This window comes from Macaca mulatta, chromosome 13 (assembly GCF_049350105.2).
Source record: "Macaca mulatta isolate MMU2019108-1 chromosome 13, T2T-MMU8v2.0, whole genome shotgun sequence".
Taxonomy (NCBI): domain Eukaryota; kingdom Metazoa; phylum Chordata; class Mammalia; order Primates; family Cercopithecidae; genus Macaca; species Macaca mulatta.
Genome location: NC_133418.1, coordinates 36,858,817 through 36,871,916, shown reverse-complemented (window position 1 = coordinate 36,871,916; position 13,100 = coordinate 36,858,817).

Below are 13,100 nucleotides of genomic sequence, written 5' to 3'. Positions count from 1 at the left end.
TTTCATCTGAGGATATTTCCATTTTCACCATGGCCCTCTATGGGCTTCCAAATATCACTTTCCCAATTCCACAAGAACTGTCATAGCAAAAGGCTTCTTGAGGGGAAAGCTGTAACTCTTTGAGATGATTTCACAGAACACAAAGAAGTTTCTTAGAAAGCTTCTTTCTCTTTGTTATCGGAGGATATTTCCTTTGGCCCTATCGTCTTCAAAGGGATCCGAAATATCTGTTCTCAGATTCCACAGAAATAAGGCTAGCAAAGAGATCCACGAAATACAGATGTAACTCTGTGAGATGAATTAACAGAACACTATGCACTTTCTCAGAAAGTTTCTTTCCAGATTTCATCTGAGGATATTTCCTTTCTCACCATTCCCGTCTATGGGCTTCCAAATATCACTTTGCCAATTCCACAAGAACTGTCTTAGCGAAAGGCTTCTTCAGGGGAAATCTGTAACTCTGTGAGATGATTTCACAGAAAACAAAGAAGTTTCTCAGAAAGCTTCTATCTCTTTGTTATCAGAGGATATTTCCTTGGCCCTATAGTCTACAAAAGGATCCGAAATATTTCTTCTCAGAATCCACAGAAATAAGGCTAGCAAAAGATCCACGAAATACAGATGTAACTCTGTGAGTGGAAGTCACATATCACACAGCAGTTTCTCATAATGCTTCTTTCCAGATTTCATTTGAGGATATTTCCTTTTTCACCGTAGCCCTCTATGGGCTTCCAAATATCACTTTGCCAATTCCACAAGAACTGTATTAGCGAAAGGCTTCTTGAGGCGAAAGCTGTAACTCTGCGAGACGATTTCACAGAACACAAAGAAGTTTCTCAGAAAGCTTCTTTCCCTTTGTTATCGGAGGATATTTCCTTTGGCCCTAGAGTCTTAAAAGGGATCAAAAATATCTGTTCTCAGATTCCACAGAAATAAGGCTAGCAAAGAGATCCACGAAATACAGATGTAACTTTGTGAGATGAATTAACAGAACACTAAGCAGTTTCTCGGAAAGCTTCTTTCCAGATTTCATCTGAGGATATATCCTTTGTCACCAGAGACTTCTACGAGCTTCCAAAAATCACTTTGCCAATTCCACAAGAACTGTCTTGGCGAAAGGCTTCTTGAGGGGAAAGCTGTAACTCTGTGAGATGATTTCACAGAACACAAAGAAGTTTCTCAGAAAGCTTCTTTCTCTTTGTTATCGGAGGATATTTCCTTTGGCCGTATAGTCTTCAAAGGGATCCGAAATATCTGTTCTCAAAATCCACAGAAATAAGGCTAGCAAAGAGATCCACGAAATACAGATGTAACTCTGTGAGATGAATTACCAGAACACTAAGCACTTTCTCAGAAAGCTTCTTTCCAGATTTGATCTGAGGATATTTCCATTTTCACCATAGCCCACTATGGCTTCCAAATATCACTTTGCCATTTCCACAAGAACTGTCTTAGCGAAAGGCTTCTTGAGGGGAAAGCTGTAACTCTGTGAGATGATTTCACAGAACACTAAGAAATTTCTCAGAAAGCTTCTTTCTCTTTGTTACCGGAGGATATTTCCTTTGGCCCTATAGTCTTCAAAGGGATCCGAAATATCTTTTCTCATATTCCACAGAAATAAGGCTAGCAAAAGATCCACGAAATACAGTTGTAACTCTGTGAGTGGAAATCACATATCACAGAGCAGTTTCTCATAATGCTTCTTTCCAGATTTCTTCTGAGGATATTTCCTTTTTCAGCATAGCCCTCTATGGGCTTCCAAATATCCCTTTGCCAATTCCACAAGAACTGTCTTAGCGAAAGGCTTCTTGAGGGGAAAGCTGTAACTCTGTGAGATGATTTCACAGAACACAAAGAAGTTTCTCAGAAAGCGTCTTTCTCTTTGTTATCGGAGGATATTTCCTTTGGCCCTATAGTCTTCAAAGGGATCCGAAATATCTGTTCTCAGATTCCACAGAAATAAGGCTAGCAAAGAGATCCACGAAATACAGATGTAACTCTGTGAGATGAATTAACAGAACACTAAGCACTGTCTCAGAAAGCTTCTTTCCAGATTTCATCTGAGGATACTTCCATTTTCACCAAAGCCCACTATTGCTTCCAAATATCACTTTGCCATTTCCACAAGAACTGTCTTAGCGAAAGGCTTCTTGAGGGGAAAGCTGTAACTCTGTGAGATGATTTCACAGAACACAAAGAAATTTCTCAGAAAGCTTCTTTCTCTTTGTTACCGGAGGATATTTCCTTTGGCCCGATAGTCTTCAAAGGGATTCGAAATATCTGTTCTCAGACTCCACAGAAATAAGGCTAGCAAAAGATCCACGAAATACAGATGTAACTCTGTGAGTGGAAATCACATATCACAGAGCAGTTTCTCATAATGCTTCTTTCCAGATTTCATCTGAGGATATTTCCTTTTTCAGCATAGCCCTCTATGGGCTTCCAAATATCACTTGGCCAATTCCACAAGAACTGTCTTAGCGAAAGGCTTCTTGAGGCGAAAGCTGTAATTCTGTGAGATGATTTCACAGAACACAAAGAAGTTTCTCAGAAAGCTTCTTTCTCTTTGTTATTGGAGGATATTTCCTTTGGCCCTATAGTCTTCCAAGGGATCCGAAATATCTGTTCACAGATTCCACAGAAATAAGGCTAGCAAAGACATCCACGAAATACAGATGTAACTCTGTGAGATGAATTAACAGAACACTAAGCAGTTTCTCAGAAAGATTCATTCCAGATTTCAACTGAGGATATTTCCTTTTTCACCATAGCCGTCTATGGGCTTCCAAATATCACTTTGCCATTTCCACAAGAACTGTCTTAGCGAAGGCTTCTTGAGGTGAAAGCTGTAACTCTCTGAGATGATTTCACAGAATACAAAGAAGTTTCTCAGAAAGCTTCTTTCTCTTTGTTATCGGAGGATATTTCCTTTGGCCCTATAGTCTTCAAAGGGATCCGAAATATCTGTTCTCAGATTCCACAGAAATAAGGCTAGCAAAGAGATCCACGAAATACAGATGTAACTCTGTGTGATGAATTAACAGAACACTAAGCAGTTTCTCAGAAAGCTTCTTTCCAGATTTCATCTGAGGATATTTCCTTTTTCACCATAGCCCTCTATGGGCTTCCAAAGATCACTTTGAGAATTCCACAAGAACAGTCTTAGCGAAAGGCTTCCTGAGGGGAAAGCTGTAACTCTGTGAGATGATTTCACAGAACACAAAGAAGATTCTCAGAAAGCTTCTTTCTCTTTGTTATCGGAGGATATTTCCTATGGACCTATAGTCTACAAAAGGATCCGAAATATTTGTTCTCAGATTCCACAGAAATAAGGCTAGCAAAAGATCCACGAAATACAGATGTAACTCTGTGAGTGGAAGTCACATATCACCCAGCAGTTTCTCAGAAACCTTCTTTCCATATTTCATTTGAGGATATTTCCTTTTTCACCGTAGCCCTCTATGGGCGTCCAAATATCACTTTGCCAATTCCACAAGAACTGTATTAGCTAAAGACTTCTTGAACCGAAAGCTGTAACTCTGTGAGATAATTTCACAGAACACCAAGAATTTTCTCAGAAAGCTTCTTTCTCTTTGTTATCGCAGGATATTTCCTTTGGCTCTATAGTCTTCAAAGGGATCCGAAATATCTGTTCTCAGATTCCACAGAAATAAGGCTAGCAAAGAGATCCACGAAATACAGATGTAACTCTGTGAGATCAATTAACAGAACACTAAGCAGTTTCTCAGAAATCTTCTTTCCATATTTCATCTGAGGATATTTCCATTTTCACCATGGCCCTCTATGGGCTTCCAAATATCACTTTCCCAATTCCACAAGAACTGTCATAGCAAAAGGCTTCTTGAGGGGAAAGCTGTAACTCTGTGAGATGATTTCACAAAATACAAAGAAGTTTCTTAGAAAGCTTCTTTCTCTTTGTTATCGGAGGATATTTCCTTTGGCCCTATCGTCTTCAAAGGGATCCGAAATATCTGTTCTCAGATTCCACAGAAATAAGGCTAGCAAAGAGATCCACGAAATACAGATGTAACTCTGTGAGATGAATTAACAGAACACTATGCACTTTCTCAGAAAGCTTCTTTCCAGATTTCATCTGAGGATATTTCCTTTCTCACCATTCCCGTCTATGGGCTTCCAAATATCACTTTGCCAATTCCACAAGAACTGTCTTAGCGAAAGGCTTCTTCAGGGGAAATCTGTAACTCTCTGAGATGATTTCACAGAAAACAAAGAAGTTTCTCAGAAAGCTTCTATCTCTTTGTTATCAGAGGATATTTCCTTGGTCCTATAGTCTACAAAAGGATCCGAAATATTTGTTCTCAGAATCCACAGAAATAAGGCTAGCAAAAGATCCACGAAATACAGATGTAACTCTGTGAGTGGAAGTCACATATCACACAGCAGTTTCTCATAATGCTTCTTTCCAGATTTCATTTGAGGATATTTCCTTTTTCACCGTAGCCCTCTATGGGCTTCCAAATATCACTTTGCCAATTCCACAAGAACTGTATTAGCGAAAGGCTTCTTGAGGCGAAAGCTGTAACTCTGCGAGACGATTTCACAGAACACAAAGAAGTTTCTCAGAAAGCTTCTTTCTCTTTGTTATCGGAGGATATTTCCTTTGGCCCTAGATTCTTAAAAGGGATCAAAAATATCTGTTCTCAGATTCCACAGAAATAAGGCTAGCAAAGAGATCCACGAAATACAGATGTAACTTTGTGAGATGAATTAACAGAACACTAAGCAGTTTCTCGGAAAGCTTCTTTCCAGATTTCATCTGAGGATATATCCTTTGTCACCAGAGACTTCTACGAGCTTCCAAAAATCACTTTGCCAATTCCACAAGAACTGTCTTGGCGAAAGGCTTCTTGAGGGGAAAGCTGTAACTCTGTGAGATGATTTCACAGAACACAAAGAAGTTTCTCAGAAAGCTTCTTTCTCTTTGTTATCGGAGGATATTTCCTTTGGCCGTATAGTCTTCAAAGGGATCCGAAATATCTGTTCTCAAATTCCACAGAAATAAGGCTAGCAAAGAGATCCACGAAATACAGATGTAACTCTGTGAGATGAATTACCAGAACACTAAGCACTTTCTCAGAAAGCTTCTTTCCAGATTTGATCTGAGGATATTTCCATTTTCACCATAGCCCACTATGGCTTCCAAATATCACTTTGCCATTTCCACAAGAACTGTCTTAGCGAAAGGCTTCTTGAGGGGAAATCTGTAACTCTGTGAGATGATTTCACAGAATACAAAGAAGTTTCTCAGAAAGCTTCTTTCTCTTTGTCGTCGGAGGATATTTCCTTTGGCCCTATAATCTTCAAAGGGATCCGAAATATCTGTCTCAGATTCCACAGAAATAAGGCTAGGAAAGAGATCCACGAAATACAGATGTAACTCTGTGAGATGAATTAACAGAACACTAAGCACTTTCTCAGAAAGCTTCTTTCCAGATTTCATCTGAGGATATTTCCATTTTCACCATAGCCCACTATGGCTTCCAAATATCACTTTGCCATTTCCACAAGAACTGTCTTAGCGAAAGGCTTCTTGAGGGGAAAGCTGTAACTCTGTGAGATGACTTCACAGAACACAAAGAAATTTCTCAGAAAGCTTCTTTCTCTTTGTTACCGGAGGATATTTCCTTTGGCCCTATAGTCTTCAAAGGGATCCGAAATATCTGTTCTCATATTTCACAGAAATAAGGCTAGCAAAAGATCCACGAAATACAGATGTAACTCTGTGAGTGGAAATCACATATCACAGAGCAGTTTCTCATAATGCTTCTTTCCAGATTTCATCTGAGGATATTTCCTTTTTCAGCATAGCCCTCTATGGGCTTCCAAATATCACTTTGCCAATTCCACAAGAACTGTCTTAGCAAAAGGCTTCTTGAAGCGAAAGCTGTAACTCTGTGAGATGATTTCACAGAACAGAAAGAAGTTTCTCAGAAAGCTTCTTTCTCTTTGTTATCGGAGGATATTTCCTTTGCCCCTATAGTCTTCCAAGGGATCCGAAATATCTGTTCTCAGATTCCACGGAAATAAGGCTAGCAAAGAGATCCACGAAATACAGATGTAACTCTCTGAGATTAATTAACAGAACACTAAGCAGTTTCTCAGAAAGCTTCTTTCCAGATTTCACCTGAGGATATTTCCTTTTTCACCATAGCCCTCTATGGGCTTCCAAATATCACTTTGCCAATTCCACAAGAACTGTATTAGCTAAAGGCTTCTTGAGGTGAAAGCTGTAACTCTGTGAGATGATTTCACAGAACACAAAGACGTTTCTCAGAGAGCTTCTTTCTCTTTGTTATCGGAGGATATTTCCTTTGGCCCTATAGTCTTCAAAAGGATCCGAAATATCTGTTCTCATATTCCACAGAAATAAGGCTAGCAAAAGTTCCACGAAATACAGAAGAAACTCTGTGAGTGGAAGTCACAAATCACAGAGCAGTTTCTCATAATGCTTCTTTCCAGATTTCATCTGAGGATATTTCCTTTTTCACCGTTGCCCTCTATGGGCTTCCAAATATCTCTTTGCCAATTCCACAAGAACTGTCCTACCGAAAGGCTTCTTGAGGGGAAAGCTGTAACTCTGTGAGATGATTTCACAGAACACAAAGAAGTTTCTCAGAAAGCTTCTTTCTCTTTGTTATCGGAGGATATTTCCTTTGGCCCTATGGTCTTCAAAGAGATACGAAATATCTGTTCTCAGATTCCACAGAAATAAGGCTAGCAAAGAGATCCACGAAATACAGATGTAAATCTCTGAGATGAATTAACAGAACACTAAGCAGTTTCTCAGAAAGCTTCTTTCCAGTTTTCACCTGAGGATATTTCCTTTTTCACCATAGCCCTCTATGGGCTTCCAAAGATCACTTTGCCAATTCCACAAGAACTGTCTTAGCGAAAGGCTTCTTGAGGTGAAAGCTGTAACTCTGTGAGATGATTTCACAGAATACAAAGAAGTTTCTCAGAAAGCTTCTTTCTCTTTGTTATCGGAGGGTATTTCCTTTGGCCCTATAATATTCAAAGGGATCCGAAATATCTGTTCTCAGATTCCACAGAAATAAGGCTAGGAAAGAGATCCACGAAATACAGATGTATCTCTGTGAGATGAATTAACAGAACACTAAGCAGTTTCTCAGAAATCTTTTTTCCAGATTTCATCTGACGATATTTACTTTTTCACCGTAGCCCTCTATGGGCTTCCAAATATCACTTTGCCAATTCCACAAGAACTGTCTTAGCGAAAGGCTTTTTGAGTGGAGAGCTGTAACTCTGTGAGATGATTTCACAGAACACAAAGAAGTTTCTCAGAAAGCCTCTTTCTCTTTGTAATCGGAGGATATTTCCTTTGGCCCTATAGGCTTCAAAGGGATCCGAAATATCTGTTCTCAGATTCCACAGAAACAAGGCAAGCAAAGAGATCCACGAAATACAGATATAACTCTGTGAGATGAATTAACAGAACACTATGCATTTTCTTAGAAAGCTTCTTTCCAGATTTCATCTGAGGATATTTCCTTTCTGACCATTCCCCTCTATGGGCTTCCTAATATCACTTTGCCAATTCCACAAGAACTGTCTTAGCGAAAGGCTTCTTCAGGGGCAAGCTGTAACTCTGTGAGATGATTTCACAGAACACAAAGAAGTTTCTCAGAAAGCTTCTTTCTCTTTGTTATCGGAGGATATTTCCTTTCGCCCTATAGTCTTCAAAGGGATCCGAAATATGTGTTCTCAGATTACACAGAAATAAGGCTAGCAAAGAGATCCACGAAATACAGATGTAATTCTGTGAGATGAATTAACAGAACACTAAGCAGTTTCTCAGAAAGCTTCTTTCCAGATTTCATCTGAGGATATTTCCTTTTTCACCATAGCTCTCTATGGATTTCCAAATATCACTTTGCCAATTCCACAAGAACTGTCTTAGCGAAAGGCTTCTTGAGGGGAAAGCTGTAACTCTGTGAGATGATTGCACAGAACACAAAGTAGTTTCTCATAAAGCTTCTTTCTCTTTGTTATTGGAGGATATTTCCTTTGGCCCTATAGTCTTCAAAGAGATCCGAAATATCTGTTCTCAGATTCCACAGAAATAAGGCTAGCAAAGAGACCCAAGACATACAGATGCAACTCTGTGAGATGAATTAACAGAACACTAACAGTTTCTCAGAAAGATTCTTTCCAGATTTTTTCTGAGGATATTTCCTTTTTCACCATAGCCCTCTATGGGCTTCCAAATATCACTTTGCCAATTCCACAAGAACTGTCTTAGCGAAAGGCTTCTTGAGGTGAAAGCTGTAACTCTGTGAGATGATTTCACAGAACACAAAGAAGATTCTCAGAAACCTTCTTTCTCCTTGTTATCAGAGGATATTTCCTTTGGCCCTATAGTCTTCCAAGGGATCCAAAATATCTGTTCCCAGATTCCACAGAAATAAGGCTAGCAAAGAGATTCACCAAATTCAGATGTAACTCTGTGAGATGAATTTAGAGAACACTAAGCAGTTTCTCAGAAATCTTCTTTCGAGATTTCAGCTGAGGATATTTCCATTTTCACCATAGCCCTCTATGGGCTTCCAAGTATCACTTTGCCAATTCCACAAGAACTGTCTTAGCGAAAGTGTTCTTGAGGGAAAAGCTGTAACTCTGTGAGATGATTTCACAGAACACAAAGAAGTTTCTCAGAAAGCTTCTTTCTTTTTTTATCGGAGGATATTTCCTTTGGCAATATAGTCCTCAAAGGGATCGGAAATATCTGTTCTCAGATTCCACAGAAATAAGGCTAGCAAAGAGATCCACGAAATACAGATGTAACTCTGTGAAATGAATTAACAGAACACTAAGCAGTTTCTCGGAAAGCTTCTTTCCAGATTTCATCTGAGGATATATCCTTTGTCACCATAGACCTCTACGGGCTTCCAATAATCACTTTGCCAATTCCACAAGAACTGTCCTGGCGAAAGGCTTCTTGAGGGGAAAGCTGTAACTCTGTGAGATGATTTCACAGAACACAAAGAAGTTTCTCAGAAAGCTTCTTTCTCTTTGTTATCGGAGGATATTTCCTATGGCCCTATAGTCTACAAAAGGATCCGAAATATTTGTTCTCAGATGCCACAGAAATAAGGCTAGCAAAAGATCCAGGAAATACAGATGTAACTCTGTGAGTGGAAGTCACATATCACACAGCAGTTTCTCAGAAACCTTCTTTCCATATTTCATTTGAGGATATTTCCTTTTTCACCATAGCCCTCTATGGGCTTCCAAATATCACTTTGCCTATTCCACAAGAACTGTATTAGCTAAAGACTTCTTGAGGTGAAAGCTGTAACTATGTGAGATGATTTCACAGAACACCAAGAAGTTTCTCAGAAAGCTTCTTTCTCTTTGTTATCGGAGGTTATTTCCTTTGGCCCTATAGTCTTCAAAGGGATCTGAAATATCTGTTCTCAGATTCCACAGAAATAAGGCTAGCAAAGAGATCCACGAAATACAGATGTAACTCTGTGAGATGAATTAACAGAAAAGTAAGCAGTTTCTCAGAAAGCTTCTTTCCAGATTTCATCTGAGGATAATTCCTTTTTCACCATAGCCCTCTATGGGCTTCCAAATATCACCTTGCCAATTTCACAAGAACTGTCTTAGCGAAAGGCTTCTAGAAGGGAAAGTTGTAACTCTGTGAGATGATTTCACAGAACACAAAGAAGTTTCTCAGAAAGCTTCTTTCTCTTTGTTATCGGAGGATATTTCCTTTGGTCCTATAGTCTTCCAAGGGATCCGAAATATCTGTTTTCAGATTCCACAGAAATAAGGCTAGCAAAGAGATCCACGAAATACAGATGTAACTCTGTGAGATGAATTAACAGAACACTTAGCACTTTCTCACAAAGCTTCTTTCCAGATTTCATCTGAGGATATTTGCTTTTTCTGCATAGCCCTCTATGGGCTTCCAAATATCACTTTGCCAATTCCACAAGAATTGTCTTAGCAAAAGGCTTCTTGAGTTGAAAGCTGTAACTCTGTGAGATGATTTCGCAGAAACAAAGAAGTTTCTCAGAAAGCTTCTTTCTCTTTGTTATCGGAGGATATTTCCTTTGGCCCTATAGTCTTTAAAGGGATCCGAAATATCTGTTCTCAGATTCCACAGAAATAAGGCTAGCAAAGAGATCCACGAAATACAGATGTAACCCTCTGAGATGAATTAACAGAACACTAAGCAGTTTCTCAGAAACCTTCCTTCCAGATTTCATCTGAGGATATTTCCTTTTTCACCATAGCCCTCTATGGGCTTCCAAATATCACTTTGCCAATTCCACAAGAACTGTTAGGGAAAGGCTTCTTGAGGGGAAAGCTGTAACTCTGTGAGATGATTTCACAGAACACAAAGAAGTTTCTCAGGAAGCTTCTTTCTCTTTGTTATCGGAGGATATTTCCTATGGCCCTATAGTCTACAAAAGGATCCGAAATATTTGTTCTCAGATTCCACAGAAATAAGGCTAGCAAAAGATCCACGAAATACAGATGTAACTCTGTGAGTGGAAGTCACATATCACACAGCAGTTTCTCAGAAACCTTCTTTCCATATTTCATTTGAGGATATTTCCGTTTTCACCATAGCCCTCTATGGGCTTCCAAATATCACTTTGCCAATTCCACAAGAACTGTATTAGCTAAAGGCTTCTTGAGGCGAAAGCTGTAACTCTGTGAGATGATTTCACAGAACACAAAGAAGTTTCTCAGAAAGCTTCTTTCTCTTTGTTATCGGAGGATATTTCCTTTGGTTCAATAGTCTTCAAAGGGTTCCGAAATATGTGTTCTCAGATTCCAGAGAAATAAGGCTAGCAAAGAGATCCACGAAATACAGATGTAACTCTGTGAGATGAATTAACAGAACACTAAGCAATTTCTCAGAAAGCTTCTTTCCAGATTTCTTCAGACGGTATTTCCTTTTTCACCGTAGCCCTCTATGGGCTTCCAAATATCACTTTGACAATTCCACAAGAACTGTCTTAGCGAAAGGCTTCTTGAGCGGAAAGCTGTAACTCTGTGAGATGATTTCACAAAATACAAAGAAGTTTCTCAGAAAGCTTCTTTCTCTTTGTTATCGGAGGATATTTCCTTTCGCCCTATAGTTTTCAAAGGGATCCGAAATATCTGTTCTCAGATTCCACAGAAATAAGGCAAGCAAAGAGATCCACGAAATACAGATGCAACCCTCTGAGATGAATTAACAGAACACTAAGCAGTTTCTCAGAAAGCTTCTTTCCAGATTTCATCTGAGGATATTTCTTTTTTCTTCATAGCCCTCTATGGGCTTCCAAATATCACTTTGCCAATTCCACAAGAACTGTTAGAGAAAGGCTTCTTGAGGGGAATGCTGTAACTCTGTGACATGATTTCACAGGACACAAAGAAGTTTCTCAGAAAGCTTCTTTCTCTTTGTTATCGGAGGATATTTCCTTTGGCCCTATAGTCTTCAAAGGGATCCGTAATATCTGTTCTCAGATTCCACAGAAATAAGGCTAGCAAAGAGATCCACGAAATACAGATGTAACTCTGTGAGATGAATTAACAGAACACTAAGCACTTTCTCAGAAATCTTCTTTCCAGATTTCATCTGAGGATATTTCCATTTTCACCGTAGCCCTCTATGGTTTCCAAATATCACTTTGCCAATTCCACAAGAACTGTCTTAGCGAAAGTCTTCTTCAGGGGAAAGCTGTAACTCTGAGAGATGATTTCACAGAACACAAAGAAGTTTCTCAGAAAGCTTCTTTCTCTTTGTTATCGCAGGATATTTCCTTTGGCCCTATAGTCTACAAAAGGATCCGAAATATTTGTTCTCAGATTCCACAGAAATAAGGGTAGCAAAAGATCCACGAAATACAGATGTAACTCTGTGAGTGGAAGTCGCATATCAAACAGCAGTTTCTCATAATGCTTCTTTCCAGATTTCATTTGAGGATATTTCCTTTTTCACCATAGCCCTCTATGGGCTTCCAAATGTCACTTTGCCAATTCCACAAGAACTGTCTCAGCGAAAGGCTTCTTGAGGGGAGAGCTGTAACTCTGTGAGATGATTTCACAGAACACAAAGAAGTTTCTCAGAAAGCTTCTTTCTCTTTGTTATCGGAGGATATTTCCTTTGGCCCTATAGTCTTCCAAGGGATCCGAAATATCTGTTCTCAGATTCCACAGAAATAAGGCTAGCAAAGAGATCCAGGAAACACAGATGTAACTCTCTGAGATGAATTAACAGAACACTAAGCAGTTTCTCAGAAAGCTTCCTTCCAGATTTCATCTGAGGATATTTCCTTTTTCACCATAGCCCTCTATGGGCTTCCAAATATCACTTTGCCAGTTCCACAAGAACTGTCTCAGCGAAAGGCATCTTGAGGGGAAAGCTGTAACTCTGTGAGATGATTTCACAGAACACAAAGAAGTTTCTCAGAAAGCTTCTTTCTCTTTGATATCGGAGGATATTTCCTTTGGCCCTATCGTTTTCAAAGGGATCCGAAATATCTGTACTCAGATTCCAGAGAAATAAGGCTAGCAAAGAGATCCACGAAATACAGATGTAACTCTGTTAGATGAATTAACAGAACACTAAGCAGTTTCTCACAAAGCTTCTTTACAGATTTCTTCTGATGATATTTCCTTTTTCACCATAGCCCTCTATGGGCTTCCAAATATCACTTTGCCAGTTCCACAAGAACTGACTTAGCGAAACGCTTCTTGAGTGGAAAGTTGTAACTCTGTGAGATGATTTCACAGAACACAAAGAAGTTTCTCAGAAAGCTTCTTTCTCTTTGTTATCGGAGGATATTTCCTTTGGTCCAACAGTCTTCAAAGAGTTCCGAAATATCTGTTCTCAGATTCCAGAGAAATAAGGCTAGCAAAGAGATCCACGAAATAGAGAGGTAACTCTGTGAGTGGAAATCACATATCACACAGCAGTTTCTCAGAAACCTTCTTTCCATGTTTCATTTGAGGATATTTCCTTTTTCACCATAGCCCTCTATGGGCTTCCAAATATCACTTTGCCAATTCCACAAGAACTGTTAGCGAAAGGC